The following is a 24,416-nucleotide window of genomic DNA, read 5'->3' as shown; positions in this document are numbered from 1 at the left end:
CAGCACAATATACTCCATAAATTATCTGAAGGAGTGCTCAAAGAAAACCAGATCAAAAAAAAAATCAGTCCTTTCAATCATGACAAGGAGCTCAATGTTATATGGCAAACATAACTATCAGTATAAGTGTACCTCCAGTTATTAAAAATTTCAAATGAAAAAGTTCTGGTTGGTACATTAGCTGGCAAGATTAGTAAATGGATGAAACTGACATTCATGTGGCAACAGAGATGATATCTGATTTGAAATGATAAAGATTATATAAAGAGAGCATATTCAAAATTATATAAGACATCTAGGAAAAAAAATTGTGCTTTCTTGAAACACCATGTTGAACATGTCATAGAGTTTCAAATATGCCTACCTGAACATGTATGGAAGCTACTCTGACCTTAGGTTATCCATCTCAGTGCAAAGAATGCATGTAAGTGCTTCAAACACTTCCTCCTTTTTATGTTATCTTTAATCCCCTGCATCAAAATATGTACCCAGTAACTTCAAAAGAATTTCATTGTAAAGCCTTGCAACTATTAACAGCAGGTCCTTGTTTTAACGAGTCATCAGCAGTGAGATATTGCCTGCTCTGAAAAGTAACACAATGACCTGAAAGCTTCAGTCCTGAAAGCACCTTGGCTGTAACATCTCAACCTACATAAACTATTTTTTACACACCTGGTTTGTTGATGCATTCCACCATCCCACTCATTTTTTATGTGATTGCTGCTTTGAAGATGTTAAGGAAATAGGCTTAATTTTGACAGTTATTTCCTGGGATTTGGAGAGTGTGATTGTAAATCTCTTGCAAAAGACATTCTCATTATTTGAATAAATCATAATCTGAAGTCACTTTTCTCTTATCACTTTTCTTTTGACTTATGAATTCTCTTTTTAATTTCCTCTGAGCTCTTTCACTAATTGACAGGTGGTCCTGATGTGGTTCACTACAGCAACCTCTCTCAAGTTACTGGATGACTCTCCAGATGTTTAATTTCATCATTTTGATATGCTTCAGTGATTTTCTAGGCTACTTCTATCTAGCACTGGTACACTTATCTCTCTCTTCTATTCTTTTCTCCCATTAGAATAGGTGGCTTGGTGGTGGTTGTTGTTGTTGCTGCTGTTGTCTCACAATTAAATTAATTCCCCTGGCATCAACTTCATGATTTTAAAGAATCCATCAAAAAGTTAGTCATGGAAAGCCCTCAAAACTCATCCCATTTCCATCTGCAACATGAATGTCTTTGTGACATTGCATACAATTATGATGTTTGATAGTACAAAAGCAGCAATACATCGTGATTCCCACTGTGATTCAAGTCCTTTTTTTATAGACATGCAGAAATAATGCCTGGCATTTATGAACGTTATAATTGTTTCAAAATTTTGGATGGAAAATGCATTTCATTTATTATTCCTGAGCACTGTAAATCTTTCTTCTGTTTGATATGTGTGACACCTGTAGTGACAAAATGTTCAGATCTGTACCATTTTGTCAAGTGAACATTTTACAGGCTCTGGATAAAGAACGTAATAATTGCTCTGCAACACCTGAAGACTCCTGTAAATTGTCTTATGCTGCCAGCTTTCCAGTATTACATTTTTCATGCCATAGATCTGTGAATGAACCACAGGTTTTAAGATTACACTTATTTAATACATTGCTGTGTACTTGACAGTCCTGAGTTAAACTGATTTACTTCTAGTTCTATAACATGTTGGCTACCCTACCTAGGCAAATATCTGCATTCAGCTAAAATTTAAACCTACAAATGTTCATGATGTAATCTATTTTGTTAACCACTTTTGACTGATAAAAAGTTTAATCCTTGTTCTTCAGCTGCATCCAGTGTTAAAACTTAAATTCATGTGCAGAAATTATTTGTAAAATTCCACAGTTCTTTAGAATTTAGGTGCATATACAAAAAGTTCCAAGCGATCCCTTTTTTAAAGCATTTCCAAAACTAAAAAACCTGCCTATGACAAATTTCCTCACAAGATTTACAGACATGTTTACCTTTGAATTGTTCAGATAAGGTTTGTGCTAACTTTTGAACTTAGCATTCTGGGAGTCACCACTTATGGCTCTTTTCCATCTCAAGGAACATTTACTCAGGAAGAAACATCAATTTTAAATTAAAAACCACCTTAATTACTGAGAGAAAAGAGCTTTCAAAAATAGAAAAGAATTTTCTTTTTCTGCTAGGTATACCTCAGTTACTCTAAGAAGATAATGCAAGACTATGTACTTAATTAAGAACTAGAGCAGTGTTTTTCAAGTTGTATACTATACCAGGATCACAGCAGTCCATGATTCTCTGTTCTAGTTACCTCATGGGTTTAGAGCCCATACCTGTATAACTGTGCTTTCTATCACTGTCGTATGTCAAATGTCATGGAATCACAGACTCATGGAGTGGTTTGTATCTGAAGGGACCTTAAAAAGCATCTAGTTCCAACCCCCCTTGCCTGGGTAGGGACACCTCCCACTAGACCAGGTTGCTCAGAGCTCCATCTAATCTGGCCTTGAACATTTCCAGGGATGGTACATCCACAATTCTACGAGCAGCCTGTTCCAGTGTTTCGTCATACTCTGTGTAAAGAATTTCCTCCTAAAACATAATCCAAATCTACTCCCTATTAATTCAAAACCATTACCCCTTGTCCTATCACTACAGGCCCTTATGATGTGTCACTCTCCATGTGTTTTACAAGTCCCTCTTAGGTACTGGGAGGCTGCTCTAAGGTTTCCCCAGAGACTTCTCCAGATTGAACAACCCCAGCTCTCTCAGTCTGTCTTTGTAGGAAAAGTACTTAAGCCCTCGGATCATCTTTTTGTCCCTCCTCTGGACCTGCTTCACCAGCACCATGTCTTTCTTGTGCTAAGGACCCCAGAGCTGGATGTAGTACTCCAGGTGGGGTATCATGGAAGCAGAGTAGATGGGGACAATCAACACCCTTGTCCTGCTGGTCGTGTCATGTATTCAACCATCTATTCCAGTATATGCTTCAGTACAGTGGTTCAGGTTAATAGCAAGTATGGGCAAACAAAAACCTCCTGCCAAATAAAAAAATTAAATTTTGAAAAAAATTATTCAGATTCAATCATGAAGTGAATATTTGACATTACAGAAAATCTCAGGTCTTATTTTTTTTAAACATGGCCTGCATTTTTTTTTCTTGATATCAGAGGACATATAAATTTGGGGGGAGATAAAAAGAAGAAGGTTCTAGTTGTAGTGTTTCCCTGCCTTGAAAGTGTGAAGTTTCACAAAGTAAATGAAGCTCAGGAAAAATAGGTACATGCCAAAAGATACATACATGGGATCAAGAGTAGATACTTGGGAACACCTGTAGTAAAAAATTATGTATATATTATAGGGTGCAAAGCAGCCAAGCTTGTGTATCTAACTGAGAAGCTTTTTGTGATTGAAATTAAAGCCAATATTTAATGGTGGACTTATTTAAGAGTAAAGTAATTTTCAGATGAAAAAGGCAAAAATTTAAAGCTTCTTTTTTTTTCTATTTAATCAGTCAAAAATAGTCCTTCGTCATAACAGTAGTGAGAGAAAATGAAGTGTGAAGTCACACTACAGTGTGAACTTTATCACATACTCTTCTGTGAAAAGTGACATTTGGTTTCTTAAAGAAAAAATAAATTTAAACAAAACAAGAAAAATAAGAGTCATCACATTCTGATTTTATTCCTGAACTGCAAATTTGCAAATGTCCTTGGTGAATTTTAGTGTTATAATGAAATCTTAGCATATTGCTTGAATATACCCCCATGAGATAATAGCTGAAACAGACATTCAAAAATCCTGAGAATCTTTTAAGTCAGGAAAGAAAAATTTGAAATTTCCAGTATGAATGTAAAGTACCTGTTATGGTACTCAGTATTTATATGAAACTATTAAAAACATTACTGTGGAGGTTCCATGGTTAAAATTATGTCTATGCAAAGCACACAGGCCGAAAACCAAAGTGGAATATGTAAAGGAAAATTTATATAGCTTACAAAATTTATATAACTGTTTTATCTGTAATAACTTATACATGCATCATGGCTGCATGAATCTTGAGCAAGAGACTGCCAACACATTAAATATTTCACTTATTGTACTTTCATGTGATGATTTATTTTATCATTTGGGAAGTTTTGTCTTTTCATTTCTCACATCTGAGTGAGCACACACCAACAGCAAGTTTCATTCTAAGTTGCATTTTATTTAATAGAAGCTTAAAAAGCATACAATTTAAAGTTCTGTAGTCTGCCTCATGGCAGTTTCATTAAATGGCAGCTGTTTTTCCTATAAAGGTCAAGCCCTGGAAACAAAAGATACAAACACAAGAAAATAAAAACAAATGGGCTTATAGACAGCTTTTAAGTTAAAAGCAAAGAAAAACATGTTTCATTCTTTCTAAATGAAGGGATAGACATGCCAAAAAATGTTTTACAGATTAATATATGCCAAAAAAATTACTTTAGTTCACAAGGGTGAAAATTCAGAAAATGTAGACCTTCTTGTCTTAGTTTTGGTATCCACTGTGCAGAATGTTTACAGTGGAGCAGTACATATGTGCACCTGCTATTTTCAATGAGAATTCAATTCATGTGGCCAAAAACTTTTAAGATACAGATTATCCCAAGAAAAACTTACAGAGGAAAAGCTAAGCAAAAAAAGAGACAAATTAGTTGGAGTAGGAATAGCAGACAACAGTTTGTAGCAATACAATGCTGCATTAAAGAACATGGACGTGTTTAACCTCCATGAAGAAATATGTCACTTAATAATATGTTAATATATGAACTAAGGGAATGGCATGAAGCTGTGTCAGAGGAGGTTTAGACTGGATATTAGGGTAAGGTTCTTCACCCATAGGGTGGCTGGCCACTGGAACAGGCTCCCCAGGGAAGTGGTCACAGCACCAACCTGACAGAGTTCAAGAAGTGTTTGGACAATACTCTCAGATGCATGGTGTGATTCTTGTGGCTGTCTTGTGCAGGGACAGGAGCTGGATTGATGACCCTTGTGGGTCTCTTCTAACTCAGGATATTCCATGGTTCTAAGTTTTATTGGATTTCATGTTCCTCTGAGAAATAATTTCTCACGTGGGCAAAACCTATTTAATAAATTCATTAATTTGCCCTCTATGTCCAAAAACTCTCTTCTTTCAACTGGCAACATTTAAGCAGCACAAGATATCAAAATGGCTAAAACTAGTTAATTGAAGATTCCCTAGTTAGACCAAATCTGTAATCTGGCATCTCATGCATTATTTATGCCCATTAATTTTGGTATAGGACATGAGAGGACTCCTCATTTGGCAAGAGAACAGACTACACTATAATAACTAACAGCATGAATGTTACAACCCTATGTGTGTCTGAAGCTTCTTTTAAATTTCTGTAAATTAAATAGGCCTGATTCCCTTAGACTGAGAAAATGTCTAAGACAACCAGGGGGCCAGCTAACTCTGGAACAGCCCATCATTCTTTTCTGTTCTGTGCCTGTTTAAGTGCAGGATACCTGGACTGTTGTATTTTTGATTGATAATATCATATACTAACACAGATTCACCTCGTTATACTTGCAATCCATCTCGTTCATGAGGTTCTTTAATAAACTCCAGCCTCTTGGTAAGACAGCCATAATCAATGTGCATAAACTAATTTTTTTATTAGTTATAATTATATGAGGTCATTTTAATTGGTGCAGCTGGATTGATAGATAGCTCTGTAATTGTTTTCAAAGACACAGACAGCTATAATACAATTAAGTGACAAAGGATTGATCCTTGCTACACCAAATCAATTTAAACTGATGGCATGCAGAAAGTCACAGAAAAGCTCAACAGACTTTAGGATTAGGCCTAAACTAAAATCAGCTCACAGACTCTCCCCATTTTTCCCAAAATTCTTGTTTTACTTTGTATTTAATAAAAAAATATTTTAAAATGTAGAGTTACAACTGGTTTTTTAGGTTTTTTAACACATTAATACCACATAGACATTTAAGAAAGCCATTGACACAGTCTTGTCAATAGTTTGGATTTTTTGTTGGTGCTACAAAGCCAGAAGGCTAAAATGTTATCTAAAATTGTGAAAAATCTAACCCTTTATTTCAATGTGACAGATGTACTTGCCCTGAGCACTAAAAAGGCGTAGCTAATTACTGATACTGTTGCAGAAAAGGAACTCTGACAGTCACGATCTATGAACAAATTTGTCTTCCAAGTGACAAGTCAAACAGAGGTTACAGAAGATCTTGGGCACTGGGTGGGTTATAAAAAAATTTTGCACATTCATTTTTATTGCTGTAGGGGAAATATTTCACCTTCAACTCAGATGATGTCAGAGGTCCTTCCATGCTCATAATCTTTCCATTAAAGGCCCCAATATTTATTTCTATATGCTGGCAAGAGGTCTATAATCAAACATATTTTTGAACTATCATTTTTCCTAAGTTATTTCATTATCTTTTTTATGATACAGTATCTATTTTAGTGATATCAACTAATGAATAATTAAATCATGCATAAAAATTCAGCAATTTTTAAAAATTAGAACCTGTTAAAATGCTACAGGTAAATTATTTTAAAGTGACTATTTTCAAACTATCTGAAGTTTTATATCTTCTTATCATCTCAAATACAATGAAGATTTCTGAGAACTTGCATTTCGGTGGAAGTAAATGACAAACTGATGTTAATACAAAAAAAATCAGATAATTCTATTACAAATTTAATTTTTAGTAATATGATTTCTAAAATAAAGTGAAAAAAAATAGCTAAAAAATATTTCCATTATCTTTGCATCTACAGTCCTCATTTTACAGGTGTTTCAATCTTGAGATAAAAATATTCTCATTTTCTTACATCTGAAAAGAGTTCCGATAAGACCAAATAAATATATTGTTCTTTGTGAAGTTGAAATAGTTATTTCTATTTATGATATATGTGAATAGTTATTTCTAATGGTCAAAAAGTTTTCTCACTGCTACACTGGCAGGTATAATTTCAGAATGGAAATATAATAGTAATTTGAAGGATTTTTTTAATCAGCATTTACTCTCCTGAAGTACACATATTACCTATATTTATTTCAAAAATATCAGAAATCTCCTATAAAAGCTATCACAATGCCTTTGAGTGTAATAGGATTGAATCATTTGGGTCAGATCCCGAATGGGATTAGGCTTCCTGGCACAAAGCATTGCAGCAATTCTGTGTTAGGCAGTGAGCCCAGGTGTGTAATTCAGGGATTTCTTACATTCCCACATTCCATGTACAATGAAAGAGAAAAACTGGCACTTCATAATGGGACAAGAACTGTGACAAAAAATACTTAAACCAGGCAATATGAGCACCAAACCCCCAAAATAATGAAACTTCATTTCTCTTTTCTCCTTTAAGTGCTTATGTCTCACCAAGTTTCCAAGATTAAAACAATTTCTTCCACACTTGTTGCTTATACCGCACCAACCATTTGCAATGACTTTTGTTACACTCAGTGAATGCAGCAGGAAACTTCAGTTCAAGAACATAATTGGTTTCATGAATTTCAAATTCACACTTCATATTTCTGATGTACAGATATTAACCACTAGGAAAAAAGCCTGTTTGTTTATTCCCCTTTCATAAATCTTGTGTTAAGGACTGCATAGAAATGCAGCTCCAGTTGGAGCAATGAAGAGTCCTTCTTCCTGTGTTTTGCAGCTTGCTGTAGGTCTTTAACCTCAATTTCAGCCAAGAACAACACCAAACCCAGTTCTTCCCCTCGAGGAATAATAATTGTAATCACTACCATTATGGTAAAATTAAAATAATGCTTTTTTTTCAGTATTCCTTTAGTGAATATTTCAGTTTTGTTTTATTCTAAAGCATTATATTACATTAAATAACATTTTAAGAGTATCATCTTTCATTTTGATATCATATGCTTTTCAACTAATACTTTATCATGGGCTGAGTTGCCAAAAATTATAAAATGAGATTTTTTCTTCTTTTTCAGATTTGCCTATTTGCAAAGGTCCATCACATCTCCGATTTATAGATCCAGTTGCCTCACTGGATTGTGGAGAGCAGAATGTAAGAAACATTCAAACCGAGTCATACCTACTAAGTGAACACCCAGAGAGTGGATGTGCCTCTGAACATTAGACAAATTCAAAGACCCTTGAAATTACAAGTTTTCTCCATTTCTCCTAATTCTCTGGGGGAACTGAGAAGAAACCTCTAGAGTGCTGTCCCCAAATGTTATTTTTCATGCTCTGCTGTGACAAAATTAGTGAAAAAGTTCCTCTGCTTGAGTGAGATTTGCAGAGAAGTACTGTGGCGGTCTGTAGACAATATGTACAGGGAGAAGTTGAAGGATTTTCTTTGTAGGTAAAAGGAAAGGATGGGCATGAAAATGGCTTCTACAAAGAACCCTATTAAAGTGGTTATCACTTCTTTATCATTCCCTCAAACCCGACCATCTCCACTGGGGCACAAGTGATCCTTAACATCTGGGGAACATACACTATTGACATCATGCAAATGTTGTCACCTCTCCAAACAGGGGATATTCTGATTAATTCTTGTTAATTTTACTGACCTATTTTTGCATCCCCAAAATATCCTTTTTAAAATATGCATGCTTCTGCATTGCTAACATACGAAAAAAACAAACAAAAAAAGCAAACCCCTCAGCCAGAGTAAAAAATTAAGAGCTCTCTCTTTGCTAAGTGCATGCACCGTAATGTAAATAAAATATATGAATATGCACTTTTCTTTTATGCAAGGCTTTAACCAGATAGATTTTGCTGATAATATTGGGGCAATAACATCCTGCTGTTAAATATTCATTCCTGACTGAACTTCAATTCTCTGTCCTCTCATCTGTGCCAACACAATGCTGTGGTCTTGATGTAAATAGGGCTGGTAAATTAACCCAGACTGAAAATAATTCTTCATTTAATAGGAGCTATAATATGCTGCAGGTAAATCCAGAAGCGTAATGTTAGAGTACTACGTTATGTTCTGATGAGAATTAAATAAAGGGCTAGCTGAAATATTGCTGTCAGCACAGCATCTGCTTGTGTGATCTTTTAGTCATAATAATAGTGCTAATTTACAGCATATCGAAGCAGACGTGGAAACTAACACACACAGTGCATCTTCTGAATATTCCCTATGAACTGCTCATGAGCAATCTGCAGGCCAAGAATTTATTCACTGAGGAAATAAATGAATATTTTCTAGGTAATGAATAAATCCACAAATTTTGCCATATGTTTGTGGACAACTGGCGAACAGAAAAAAAGTTGGTGAAATTTAACCCAATAAATAATTCATTACAAATTGCATGCCTATTCTAAATTTAAACCCACAGATTTAACTACCTCCAAGCTCTTTATTATGAGTCGTACTAGCACCCAGTGCCTTCATTCATTATATACTTTGCCATCACCATTGGTTATCATCAAAGGCCTTACATCAAGGCAGTAGAGGAAGAGAGCAGTCCCTTCTGGTTAAAATGTTAAATCAAGTTACATTTCACCTCACTATTTCAGCACTGAAACCATCACCTGCATTTGAACCACCAAGAGACTAAGGCAGATCACAGGTATAGAGTAATGCAGTGCGTTGGCTACCACGTAATTTGCCTCGACCCCTGCTTTGTAACCTACCGCTACTGAATTTTAGAGGAAAAATTACTAGAGATAGAGAACCTGGCAGAGCGAAAGTCAACATCATCATCTCTCTCCCCGCAGGTCAATAGTTCAGCATCATCATTCCGGAAGAACTAATCTCATTTCTGAAACCTATTTCTAAGTGTACAGTGGTTATCTAAAAGAGAATCTGGAGACCTTTTTTGATGCTATCAAATGGAGGAAGTTAAAACAAAGCAAAACAGAAGAATATAGAAATGAACTTCCACTGTACTTTCATGTGGAGAGAAGAGGTATTTAAGATCAACTTTTTACTTAGAGCACAGGAATTTTTTGCATAGTCCTTCCCAAGAAGGTCTGCTTGAGTGGCCTGTTTCACCTCATTGACCTAATAGTGGTTTACATCTAATGAATAATAAAATAAAAATAAAAGCTCAGAAAGAGCTTTTATTATCCAGGAAATAAATTAAATTATCCAGGAAACTAAGGTCTTAATTTACTTTCCTAGGAAAGAACAGAAAAAACAGTACAATCTAGTAGTGCACTGTCTTACACAAAATTTTAATATAAACAACTTATAAAATAAGCTTTCTTTCCAGCACAATTTACATTTTACCCATTTTCCTCATATGATCCTTGCCCAAGTAATACTGCAGATTTGAATGGTTGATGCAGATGCTGGTGTGTGAGTTTTAATTGGTTTGATATGGTTCAAGTCCTGCTGTAGTCTCAGGAGGGAAAAGAGAGAAACGTAAATACTTACTGAACACTGAGGTCGTTTTTGACTCTGCTTAAGATGACAGAAAAATTGGTGCGCTTGGAGCTTAGCTGTAAAGATCCTACATTCAGAAAAGACAGAGAGTTCTCAGAAGGGTCATTTAAGGGGGATTTTTATCTATAAAATTCTTTTTATATTATTTCATCCATTAAATGAGTGAGAATCTGCAGGTCCCCTACAAAGTCAAAGGTGATTTTAATACATAAATACAGAAAGAATCATTATTATTTTTTTTTCTTTCCAGCTGCACTGACTGCTTGCAATCTTCAAACTTCCAGTAAAAAGGATCCAAGCTCTAATCTTTAGTAACAAGCATACTCATATAACATCTACTAGCATCATTGCAGCTAGCAGTGGGGGTGAAAATTAAATTTTCAAAATCAATTCTAATACCCCTATACTATCACTCTAATGTAAATCTACCTTTTCAAGTCCTTTTCTTCGAGACTTAGCCTCTTAGGTTGTGTTTCAATTCAAAAGTGAAGAAATTTTGAAGAAATGCTCCAGGCATTTCTGAATTAAATATTTACTATAAGGGTTTATACGACTAGTTCTTGATACATTTACTGTACTGTCTTTAAAAACACTGATTTCAAAAATTTAATGGAGACCTAGATTACCACCAATAACAGCATAAGGTACCCTGAAGAGGTTGCCCATAGATCACCATTAGAAATATGATTTGACACATGTATCCTCAAAAAACCTCTTTGAGACGTTTGACTGCTTTTCAAAAGGCCTCCTTCCACCTTCAACCATATGATTAGCTGAGCTTATTATCAAATTGAAAAAAATTCACATGTACCTAAAGTTCACATGTTTGTATATTTTGGTTAGTTGTGGTCAATGATGTCAGTAGCCAAATGTACATTTCACACCCACAGCAAAAGACTTCAGAACAGCTGTCTCCTTGCCACTCAGTTGGCAGTTATTGCAGCTTTTAAGAAGTATCTCAAGGCATCAGTTTGTTCTTCAGCCCAGCTACTGACATTTTTGTATTACACTAGAGTAATTTCCAAATTAGTATGCCTCTAATCACTGTTGTAGTTAGAAAACTTTTAGAGCATATCTGAATGAGTAAGCAGCACAAAAGGCAACACAGAGGATGTCACTCTCCTCTCCCAAATTGTGATTTTCAAGCTAGTCTCAATTCCCATGTCTTGACTTATGATTCTTGAAGGTTTGTGGTAAAATGCTGCCTTCCTTCTTATAAATAAAATTAGCATTTATTGCCAGAGTCTGATTTTTCTGTTTACAGTGTCTCCAGCAAATGTGCAATAATACCGTCTTGTCTGTTTTCTTTCTGTTAAAAAAATAAAGGAGTTCAAAGAATAAAAATAGTGCAAGATAAATAAAGAAAAAAAATAAAGTTGGCAAGTGGGAAAAGCAAAATTTGTAAGTCAGAAAGCTAGATAAGACAAAGTAAGAAAAGAGAAGATGTAAAATTATAAGTAACAAGTCAATCTAAATAATTTAAAGTCAGATAATAGATTTAATTCCTTCTTTCTTCTATATTATTACACTGATCTCAAAAATGTCAGTCCTAACAGATAATATCACTATATTTAAATTATATTTCACTCCTACAATAAAATAAACATAAATTTTAAGACCACATTTCCTAAATAATACATCTAGAAACCTACATGTACTTAGCTTTTCAGAAATTCTTATTCAGAATTTCTGAGAAATAACTATAAGGTGAAGCCACCCAGACATATTAGTCAACCAAAGTTTAGAACAGCACTTTGAGTTTTCACACATTTCATTTACCTTACTCATGGCTCAAGATAATCAAGTACACAGGGTTACTCTAAGGAAAAGGAGATAATATTAATTAATTGTTTTAAATTATTTTTCATTATTATGATGCATAACTACCAGGTTATTTCAATTTAATTACACTATTATAACAGTACTTTATACATAGGATTTTAATTACCCAAACATTTTGAATATGCAGAATATATTTGTGGAATAACTAAGACATCATGAAAAAATCAACATAAAGAGAACAAAAGACAGACAAAGCCTATTTCTGATAATCAGATAGTGAGAGATGATTGCTGGCAAACTGTCAAAATAAGGTCCTAGTATAAATGCATGTAGTATTACAAAACCAGAACTCGGAGCCAATGAAATTCAGCTCCTAACACTTGGCAGTAGGTCACATTTTAGATTTTGCTATATTTAGGGGCTTGCCCTTTCTTATTTATTAGGTAGTCGCTTACACATTTGGAAACTGATAAGTCATTACTGACAGGTTTTAGTGCATGAACACAGACTTGCTTTCCAGTTTATCTAGTGTAGCTGTTAATGGTAAGCCTCAGAGATAGGGAAAAGTACATCCAATAATAAGAGTAAGTAGGTTCTGTGCCTGTTGTGTTTTCCCTCATTTCTCTAAAGTGGCCAGTATAATATGTTATAGAAGTAAATTTCGGCTCTGATCAGCAGTAATGGAGGTCAGGCTTTGGCAGTTATATAAATCCAAAGAGGTTAACTAGCCCATAAAAAATAAGTGCTGAACTGTTCATTTTTTCTGTGGGTTATACTGCTAGGTGACTTGCTTTTCCTCTTATAACCATTTTATTACAAGTTTCCACAGCAAAGAAAATGCTAAGTGATTTCTGGAGAAGACATGAACAATAAAAGTCACTGTAACTTTTTTATGACAGAAAATATTTGTGTATAACAGAGTAACCCATATAGAGTTCTATTAGTTTTTTTCTACAGTGAAAAAGTAAAAAATAGATCAGATGGAAGGTTTCTATATTTAGTAACGATTTTTTAAAATGACAGGTGAAATACATCCTTTTTTCCTGATGGTATATTTGATTTTGTGATTACAATAGCTTTTGAAAATATGGTGGGATTGGTTGGTTGGTTGGTTGGTTTTTTGTTCCTGAAGCCAAGGAATAACATAGAAGCCTGGGAATGAACTATTAACTTCCATTTTCCACTGACCAATGACGGGCTGTTAGAATTTAACCTTTTATTATTTTTTTCATAAAATATGCAGTCTTTCCTCACAACCTTACACTAGACTTACTTTCTGCAGTTATTTCATTTCACTCAGAATTACGCTGGGAATTTTCCCTGTTTTGTGTGAATGAAAAGTTTGTACGTGGGCTAAACTTGCGGCAGTAGAACCTTTCACTTGTGAGAGGCATTTAAATCTTCTTTATGACCCTTATTAAACAGGCATATCTCTTCAGCTTCCAAAACACACACCATTTACAAGCCAAAAGTTATACACTTGGGTTAGCATATCTTTAGATAATTTCTTCTGGAAACAGGAGGGAAAATTAAACAGTATTTAAATTAATTTTATATTTCCCACTCTCAGAAAAATTTTGACAGTGAACTTAATTTTCATTACATATGGGATCAGGTATACAGTGACTAGAGCATTTTGGAAATACATAATTCCACATTTGCATATATAGTCCTACCAGTTAGCAGAATTGTTCATATGATAAATATTTAAGGGTTTTACTCTTAAGGCATGGAAATCTTTAAAGTGGTAAAATCTGGCACAGTTCTGAAATAAGCAGACTATCTAGCAAAGCATTTTGCCCTTTTTAATTTAATCTTCTATGTTTATCAAAAATAGCTTAAATAATCAGACCTTAGGGTTTTGAAGTTGAATAAAAATTTTCAAGAGGAAGTGGTAACACTGCACAGTTTATATTCTGCACAGTTTACTGAATTTAAAGAAGGGTTTTACACTTCCAGTTGTTGCATCCATCTCTGTCATTGACATTTCTCAAGGAAGCTGAGCTATCTCAACTTTTTTTGTCTTTTAACTCTTCAGTCTTTTTAGGCTGTAAAGCCTTCTAGATCAGCATCTAGCTTTAATAGAGTGTGCAAGTAGATCCTTGTGTGGTGGACCCCCATTGTGTAGCTGTGACCTCTGGCTGGTGTCGTTGTGCAGATGGGAAACAAGAGCTGCAACATCACAGGCTGGAGTTCTTCCATGCAGATTACAAGTCTCCCAAGAAGTTCCCTATAGCTTTGCATAAAAACAACAGAAACTTCGTAAAGGCAGATAATGGTTTCTTCACAGAATAGTAGGAATATCACAACAGACAGGGTATTAAACAAGAATACTAAGCATATATATATGAAATGGGAGATATCCTCAGATAAAGTCAATATGATAAATAATCACTGTAAATCTGAATGTATATCTGTGCAGAGAATGAATTGATTTTTAAACACTGAAATCAATGGGAACTTCTGCTTAAAAACTGATCATGCAGCCATGTTATCAATAGTTTACATTTATTTGCTCTATAGTCCGAGATTTTCACTTGATTGTATTTTGAATCAGGTGTCGAGCTTCTAGAATTGCAGCCCAAACTCATTCTTATGTGGGGTAACACTTTTTAAGTTTCATTTCAGGCAAGTTCTACTCAAAGTAATAGCTACATAATTTGATTTAATACAATTCTCCTAATGGAAATTAATTATTCTATGATCACATACCCTATTACCCCCCTGAAGACCAGAATTTCTCAACTGGAATTTTTTAATTGAATGTGGTAGCTCTGGAGTTCTTTATTTAGCAGTAGGTTCTGCTTCATACACAAAATCTTTTTGAGTAGTCTACTTTAATACTTTGGGAGGGGGTTGCTCTCTACCAGAGAATAAAAATACTTGCCCTTGCTTAAGTCCCCCTAAGACAAGAGGATCTCAAGGACTGATATATTGCTCTACATATTTCAACCTTCTTAATACACAAACCAAATCAGTAAGGTTCTGTTTTACCATACCTCAGCACACAGAAGGTGACAGGCAAGCTTACATAAATGGAGAAGAACAGAGAAATGTAAAGAAAATCAATAGCCTGAAACACCTGAAACACTTGAAATATTGTTTTGAATTTATGCTGATTGCCTGTCAGCTGTTCTTTGCATGTTAGTTTAAATTTTTCCATGAAGATAATGAAAAGGACCTAAAAGTGGACTGTACGAACCACAGATCTGTTTCAGAGTAGCTATTCTGCTGAAGACCTGGGAAAGGTTTTGCAGTGTTTGTTTTTGTTGTTGTTTTGCTGGGGTTGTTATTATTATTATTATTATTATTATTTATTTCTAGCACTGTCTTGTCCAACACATCTTTTTCTGATAAGAAAAATTTTCTACAGTATCAACGGTGAGGATTGCCAAACATCTTTTTTGTGTGATCATATCAAAGTTACACAGGTTAAAATTAACCTGTTCATAACTCCACACCCTAGCAAAAATCAAACTTGATCACCATAACAAAATAAAAAGTAGTGTATCAAAAGTATAAAATGTGTAATGTAGACTTTAAATAAAGACTTTAAGCTCCCTAAAAGCAATGGTACAATATACAAGATAAACACATTTGGCTTATATCAAAATATAAATCAGCAGATAAACTGATTTAATAAGAAAATAAATCTTCTTGGAAATTATTGAAGAAAGGAATAATTTAGTGCATTTTAAATTGTAACTCGTTCTTATATTATTAAAATCAAGTCTAAAGCTACTCCAAATAAAGAATTCTTTTCTGTTCTTCTGCATTTTTAATTCTATAAACAAATATTTTCATTATTAGAAGTAATAATTACACAAAAAGGTTTTATTAACTGGTAATATGAATGAGGGAATTTTTAAAATAAACAAAATTGAAGAGCAAGTATATTTTCTCCCTTCTCTAAGAATTGCTTGTCCTAGTTTTGAGCTTACTGTAAGTCTCTCATACTCACAAAAAAACCCCTCTTCATTGTGCTGTTAAGTCTGATTTGTAAAAGGCGGGGTGAAGAGTTCAAGCAGGCATCTAAGCACACCCTGAACAAAATAGCTCTGATTCCTGTACTGTACATGAACAAACAAGAGATGCATCCCATCAGACTCTCGACAGATCTGTCATTGTTTACCATTAGCTCTGTCATCTTCACTTGCCTTGTCATTCTGTGCAGCAGGGCAAGGGTTGGCCCGCTGCCCAACTGCTGATGTGCAGAACTGACTATCTCCCAGCCTCGGTAGATGCTGCAGATGGCATAATTCCTGATGAAAGTGTGCTCCCTAGTGTTACCGTGCTACAAAGGCCAGGGAGCTCCAGTTAGGAAGGCAGAGAGGGAAAAAAAGATCTCCAAGTATGACTTTAGCAGATCTTCCTGTTTCTGGAAGGCTTACCCTGTTCAGGGTATCTATGTTATTTTGCATTTATTTTGGAAAATAAAAACAAGTTCAGGAAATTTTCTCTTTTCTTTAAAAAATGTAAGAAATATTTCATTGCTTATGACTCAGCAACAACTTTTCAGTCTGGCATAATAAAGATTCTGTGCTTAAAACAAATTCAGTGACACATTAGTGTCTGATTTTTTATACTTCTCAATGTGAACAGTGGCTTCCGATTTCCAGAGACATTTTGATTATCAGCTTTCTTAAAACAAGGTTCAAAAAACTCAGGTGTGTTGGTGGCTCAACTGCTCCTTTAATCAATTGCACCTGTTGTATATTACAGGATGAAAGTTTAAACATTATGTTTTTAACTCAAACTCCTGAAGGACAGAGTTATCCATATTCAGCCCTTGTGCACTGAGCCTAGGGTGATGACAAGGCATCCAACTTTCAGCCTTTAAATTTAAGCAAGATTAAAGACCACGCTTTTAATTTGCCATCATAATGCTGTGTATAGTGGAGTGAGAGACAAATCTCTCAGGTAGTTGTCCATTTTAGCCCCATAAGAAAATCATTTTAGTCTGGAATACATTGCCCTATCACCAGATTAAAATAGATGTTGAATTTTCACATGACCAAAGTCACACAAGGTGAAATCTGCTCTAAGTGCTAAGTCATAAAATTTTTATGTGGTAAAATGTGAATACACCTTTTATGTGTAAAATTTTATATTTGCTCATTTTTCACAGATGTACATTGCTGCACAAAGCGCCTCCACACCGGGGAATAAAACAACACAGTATCTAGTGATGTGAATGCACATAATGCCAGAACTGTTGACTGTGGTGAAGTCATCCCAGAGGCACAGCACACAGAACTGAATCCAGGTCAATGAAAGCCATAGATAGTCCCACAACTGTCCAGCGCCTCTAACAGAAACACTTATTCTGGTGACATCACAGTCTTCTGTACAGTGACAGTGTCACAAAGACAAAATGATAATCTGATATCACAAGTAGCAGGAAAGCGCTTTACAAAGAGGAAGTTTAAAGAGTTTTCTAAGAATATTATTTTTGAAGAGCAAAACATATTGAACAAATCCTGTATTTAAGTGAGAGTTTAGAAAGAGAAAATGCTACCATCATGAACTTCTCCCATCATATAATTAATACCTGGTAGAGTTTTAGGCATCTGCTTTGCAGGCACAATCACTTCCTTAATCATCCAAAGGAAATTATTTGCCTCTACCAGAATAGTAGCAAGAAGGAAGCCTATATTTTTCAAATGTAGTTAAATGATTAATACTGATATTCCTACTCACAGATAATAAATAACTTACTATGCAAATTGCCCAGCTGAGTATAATAGCAATATCATAAGGGTGAGATGATATTTTCTGGAATACTTTTCAAGTTCTGACACAGTACTGGAAAACCTGAAGACTAAATAAGTGATCGAAACTCAAATTTTCTGTGTTTCTCTTATAAAAACCCACATTACATTTGCTAACATATTCAAGCAAACATTTCAAGAGATCTGCTGACCATTACATGGGCTAGGGAGCTAAGTATAGCTTAACATCTATCAAAAATTAAACTGTCATTATGATTATGTATGTGATGGAATGCATAATAGCTGATATCTTAGGGTCCTTTCCAATTAAATATTTATCTAGTCAGCAGATGTGTGGGAGACTCAAAATTATGTTCTTTTTTCCTTCTTTTCTGATATTGCAATCAGTTGTTACAAATAACTGCCATCAACAAAGATTCACATTTTATTTCATACAGGAAATACGAACTATGAAAAAGTATTGACATAAGCTTACGTCTTCACATAATGTTATATGCCAATATTTATTTCGATATTTAGCCATGTAAAAGGAATTAAAGTCTTAAAATTTCATATATATTTTTACTTAGAAGATCCTGGTTATCATTCAGAGAAGGAGTAGGTGTTTAATACATGCTACTGTCTACTGCCTGAAAAAACAAAATTTAAAATTCTCCTGCAATATGTTCAATTAATAAAGGAAACATTTAGGGGTAGATAATTATGTAGGTATTATATTCATCCCTCTTAAAAATTTCTTCAAAAATATTTTCTAGTTAATTTCTGAGAGCAGGGGAGTTTTCTCATGTCTCCTGTATTTTGGTATTTCAGTCTTTAGTATCTCGATGTTGCCACTGCTTAACAGAAAATAAACAATATTTTCATGGTAAAAAATGCTCCTTATCCCACAGTACTTACCCTCCAGGGAGAATATTTTAGAATTCCTTTGAAATCATTGAGGTTTTATGGTATCACAAGGAGACCCATCATCTAGTAGTGTAGATTCTTCTGAATTTTCAATGTAACTTTAACATTTCAGTCTATATATATTTGAAATATTAGGGGAGCGTGGAGAGGGCACTGTACCTATACTTTCTTCTTTTAATCTTAGCACAAGTTTAGTGTTGAAATTAAATCAAAGGGTAGAGGTCACTAAGAAAATTTAACATTGGAAACTCAGCAGACAGACTAACGGCAAGAATATGTTTCCTTAACACTGATGTGGGGGAAGCAAACCTGGGGAAAGATGAAGTGGTCTCCTCAAAGGTTTTAAAGGCCTTTGAATCCATGTAATATAGTGACCCTGGTTAGTATCTGGTACTCTCTATTACTTCATTTGGGCTCCAATGTTACTTTTAAATGTGGGGGATTTTTTGCCTGTTATGTTTTGTTTCCACATGGGTTTAAACAGTCCAGAATGTAATATCAGAAGGATTCCCATCCGATATGGTGTTTCCTATTGAGTAAGAAATTAAAAAATCCTAGATGACTTTCACATCTCAAAGACTCCACATGGAAGAGAAAGAAAATAGGACAGGAAAAGCCATGCTGATGTCTTACTATTTCATCAGTTTCTTTACTTCTCATGTTAGTTAATATATGCTAGACTTTGGTATCAACCTTTACAAAGACAAATTATCTATTCTATTGCATTTCTAAGTGCCCTCATGCAGTAAACAGGGAACTACATAGAGGGAAGTACTCTTCTAAGGGACACATTTTCATATTTGGAATAGGGACACAAGTCAACTCATCCTCCCAGTATCTAAATGTGATCAGTAGTTTTTCAATCATCACTGAATTTTTCAGTTTATTATAAACAAATTATTTCATTTTCATTAGTCTTACTGCCTTACTCAAAACTTTTTACAATGTTAGGTGTTCTGCTTTTATGTACTATAATTATTATAATTTTAAATTAATTTATTTTAACCTTTTAATTTGCAATTTATGGATAGCAAACAGAGTCGGATGTGTGACCAATCTGACCTATTTATTCAAAGGATAATTTAAGTCTTTTAAGATGGATGCAAGAAACAAACTATAACTAGTGGCATAAATTCCTAACACCACTAATTATTTAAAGTTTAATATTTTATATATACCTGCATTTAGTTTCTTTTTTGCCTGTCCTACACATTCTACAAGGCAAAAGTTATATTTTCAGTAAGTCCACAGTTCTGTTGCACTTTGAGTGACTTGCCCTTATCCTTCCTTTTTTCTGCCAGCTGCGGGGTTCATCTAGTGCTCTATCATTGCCCAAAAAATATGAAGGCCTGTTTGATTTTAAAATTTATATCCTACAAAATGTTTATAGTGACCCTTGGATTTTACCTCTTGGTAACAAGATACTGAAATGCTTTCTTCTGGCAATTGACTTCATAACAAAGCATACAAATCACTATTTTCTACCCATACACCTCCTAACAAGTTCTCTAAGGGTTCAGTCCAAATGAAACTCAGATCGGGATTTGGGTTCTGTGGTAGGCCTCTACTTCTCTTTCCACTTAAGATTTGAAATTGTACAAACAAGCATGAAAAACTAATGCCTGTTGTGCAGTACATTTTAAAGGTAAAAACACAAAACAATCGCTTAAAATTAAAAAAACCCGAGAACATTACATGTGGGAATTAATTTGATTAATGTGGTCCATAGTATATATTTGGGGGGAAAGAATTACCTTAAATCCACTATTTCAGTGGACAGTATATTGTACAAAGTATGTAACAGTCAGCTGACACTCACAATGAATAGACTGTTTTAATTTAAGCTGAACTTGCTTTTCATGATAAATGGCATGATGATAGTATTATAGATAGAAGATTTATGTATGCTTAATTTTATTATAATAATGCTATGGAGTATTGGTTTTGGTGCAGATTTCTCATATAATCCTCAAACAATTTATACTAAGGCTTAACGAACAGAATCTAATTTACCCGTTATTCCACAGCAAGATTCACATACCTTTGGGTAATCTTTTCCACCAGTTCCCTTCTTTTTCTTCCCTACCCTTCAGCTTAATAGGTAGGTAGCCTTAAGTGCACAGCCATTTTTAATGCAAAAAACAAGCCTTTATATCAAAATGTATATGCAAAATTCATCTCAAAGGCTGAATGGAAAGAATGTGGTAAACTTCCTGGAAAGTGGGAGGTACTATCTGAATTAAAAAATTATTTTTGTCTGTAGCTATCATGATCTGTGGTGCTGCTGTGTAGTGGAGCAAGAAGAACAAAGAGACAATCTTACATTTTTACTTTTTATCACTTGCACTTTACAGACATGAGCATGATTTTCAGAATGGAGTCTTATAGATAAGACTCTTTCCAGAGGTTCTCTAAGAATACTTTTATTCAGTTTTTATGTTAGGAAAAGTCCTTGTTTCAAAGCATTCCTGGTTGCATTTTAGAAAAATCTCTGGTTACAGTACTTTTCCACTGGCAAAGAAACATAAATTAATATTTCTTGCTGAATAGAAAGCTAGGATTATTGGTTTTTGAAAAGTCCAAAGTATTTTTGATGGGTGTAATTTTGGGTCTTCCCAGTTCTGAAGACTTCCTTTCCCCAGTTTTGAAATAAGTGTGCAAATACCTGAAAGAAGGTTATAGCCAGGTGGGAGTCAACCTCTTCTCCCAGACAACTAGGACAGGACAAGAGCACCAAGGTAGGTTAGGATGGGAAATAAGAAGGAATTTCTTGAGAGAAAAGGTGATTAAACATTAGAATGGGCTGTCCATGGAGGTGGTGCAATCACTCTCCCTGGAGGTGTTTAAGGACAGACTGGACGTGGCACTCAGTGCCATGGTGTATCTGACATGGTGGTTTGGTCATAGGTTGGACTTGATGATCTCAGAGGTCTTTTCCAGCCTAATTGATTCGCTGATTCGGTAATGCCCTTCAAAAGGATGTTTCTTGGTCTATGGGAAGCCAATAGTAAAGGTTCTATACCAGTTCACAGCTCGACAACGTGCCGTATTCACAGCGTGAATCTGGTTTAACTTCTGGATCGCTTTGACTCACACCCAATGGAGAAAAAAGGAGAAATGGTTTTATCACTGTGTTCCTACACACCCAGTCTGATGTATGGAGATTACCAATGCCTCTGAAGTTTGCATCTGTTTCTAAACTTTCAAATTCTCACCTCTTCTCTGAGAGTTTACAAGACTTTCTAGGAAAGAAAACTTACACCTAAACTATTCTGAAGAGAGGGATATCTGCCTTTCCCATACCTTTTTTCCACTTGTTGGTGGGATAGTGCAAATATGGTCTGCAACCATATAAAAATGTCCCAAATTTTGAATGTATTTACCTCTGTGAACTTCCTGCTGTTAGGCAAGACCAGAATTTTGAACAAAAAATGATTTGATTTCCTGCAGTGAATGAGGATTCATGGCTATTCTCATCATACTGTAAGTCCTCCTTCTTATTCTTTCTGAAGTTGTTTTGCTCCACATTACTCTCAGGCCTGGCCCTTGTCATTCAAGGTGTCATTTAATGTATTAGAATAAACAGTGCTGTCATCACAATCAACATCAGTATTTCTGTTTGACCTCTGGTTTTATAATGTTTCAATCTCCCTTAGAAATTTAAGGTCAGATAAAATTTTAATATTTTTGACATTTGAAATTATAAGCATATGTTTAGGACACAGACAAGAAGAAAAATACTGAAACTTAGTTAAAGGTTTTGCAAAGAAAATATCTCTCTTTTCTCCCTTTGTAACCATTACTAAAACCACAAAATAAACCAAATTAACCAACCAAACAAAACTTTCTCCAGCTAGTTACTCTTATGTAAAAAGGTTTTTTGTGAAGAAATACATTTTAGGGAAAAATGTAGGAGAAAAACAACTGAAAAATAAAGCAGTTGAAAAAAGGACTAGAGGAGCTAAAGAGAGATGAAGAATAAGAGGGGAAAGGAAAATTTATCATTAACCATCATGAAAATCTTTCTGACTGTGAAATTTTTAAAGATTGTGAAAATATACCAGTAAAATAATAAAAACATTTCATTACTTAGAATAAGTAATGGGACTAACTATTGCTATAAAAATTCAGGCAGGACTTAACAGGCTGTAAATCCATCTCTACATCTTAATACCTAGAGGTCTTTTGCAATTATTAGTGCAGATGTCTATTCAACATAGAATTTTTTTCTGAACATCAAATGGCCATTCACATAGTTTTGAAAATCAATAATGTTTAAGATTTACCCTGAGAATCACAAAAAGGGCCATCAAATCAAACCTAAATTTGAGGGACTCTGCTCTGACAGAACATAATATTTAAATGGAAGATTAAGCTACTATTTATCAAAATCAGACCTTTGTGGCTGAAGATTGTGTGGCAGAACAGTTTTCAGAGAACACTGCTCCCTGGAGACAACACATCAGGTACATCCCTGAACATGAGAGGCCCCAGCAGTGGCCTTTCTATACACATCCTAACTTTTCCTTCCGTGGGGCTACATCTGAATGCTGAGTTTTAGCTGCCCAGAAAAGGAAGAGCAATCATGAGGACCAGATAGGAGTGTGCTGAGCTTAGATGAAAGCAGACGACTGGCGCATGTTCAACTCTCAAGCCCTTCTGAAGATAGGATAGGGCATATATGAATCCATGGTTTGGAGTTCACCAATCATGCTGTCTGCCACAGAGATAAAATATCAAAATGTCAGGATTCAGAATCTGCAGCCTTGGGGTTTAAAGTTGTTCTGTACAGAGGAAAAGAATGTGTTTATTGCTCAGAAACGGAATATATATATGAGCACATATAGGATCCAATATAGAGAATACAAGAAGTTTTGCCAAAAGGATTCAAAACTCTTGAAGTGAAACCCAGCTGCTTTGATATTTTGGTGCAAAAATTGAGGCTTGGTCTCCACCATCTGAGGTTTTGCAGTAGCAGTTCACTCAGCTCAGGTTTCATTGTAACCTCCTGGTTTTACTTATAACCAACTATTACACATTTTCTTTTGGTAAGGAATATTTTTTACTTGGTTTCTGCCCAAGTCAAAATGACATTGGAAAATCTGAGCAAAGTCCAGACATATGTTTGAATTAGATTGAAGGGGTGGGGGAAGGAAGGCACTAGGCTTTTTCATTAACAAACTTATTTTAAAATTACAGTCTGTGAACTAGAAAATGCTTTTGTATTTTTGCTGAAAAATATTTGCTTGTGTAATGAAGAATTTAAAGGACAAAAAAAAATTGAACTTAAAGCAAAAAAAAAAAACCTAACAAAAAAGGAAAACCTAACAAAAACAAAAAGATACACAAAAGCTTGACTGAACTAATTCTTGTATTACAATACAGACACACACAAACACACACCAATTGTATATACCAAGGAATGATTCTACAAATCTTCCACTGTGCCAGATAGCTCTTAAGCCAATCAATGGGTGGAGACAGGAGCGAATGGCTCCAAACCTGAATCATTGCTGAGGAAGCAGAAGCATGTCAGCACACTTTTGCCAAAGCACAGTAGTGCCATATGTT

This window comes from Corvus moneduloides, chromosome 2 (genome assembly GCF_009650955.1).
Source record: "Corvus moneduloides isolate bCorMon1 chromosome 2, bCorMon1.pri, whole genome shotgun sequence".
Classification (NCBI taxonomy): Eukaryota; Metazoa; Chordata; class Aves; order Passeriformes; family Corvidae; genus Corvus; species Corvus moneduloides.
This window is presented reverse-complemented; position numbering follows the sequence as displayed.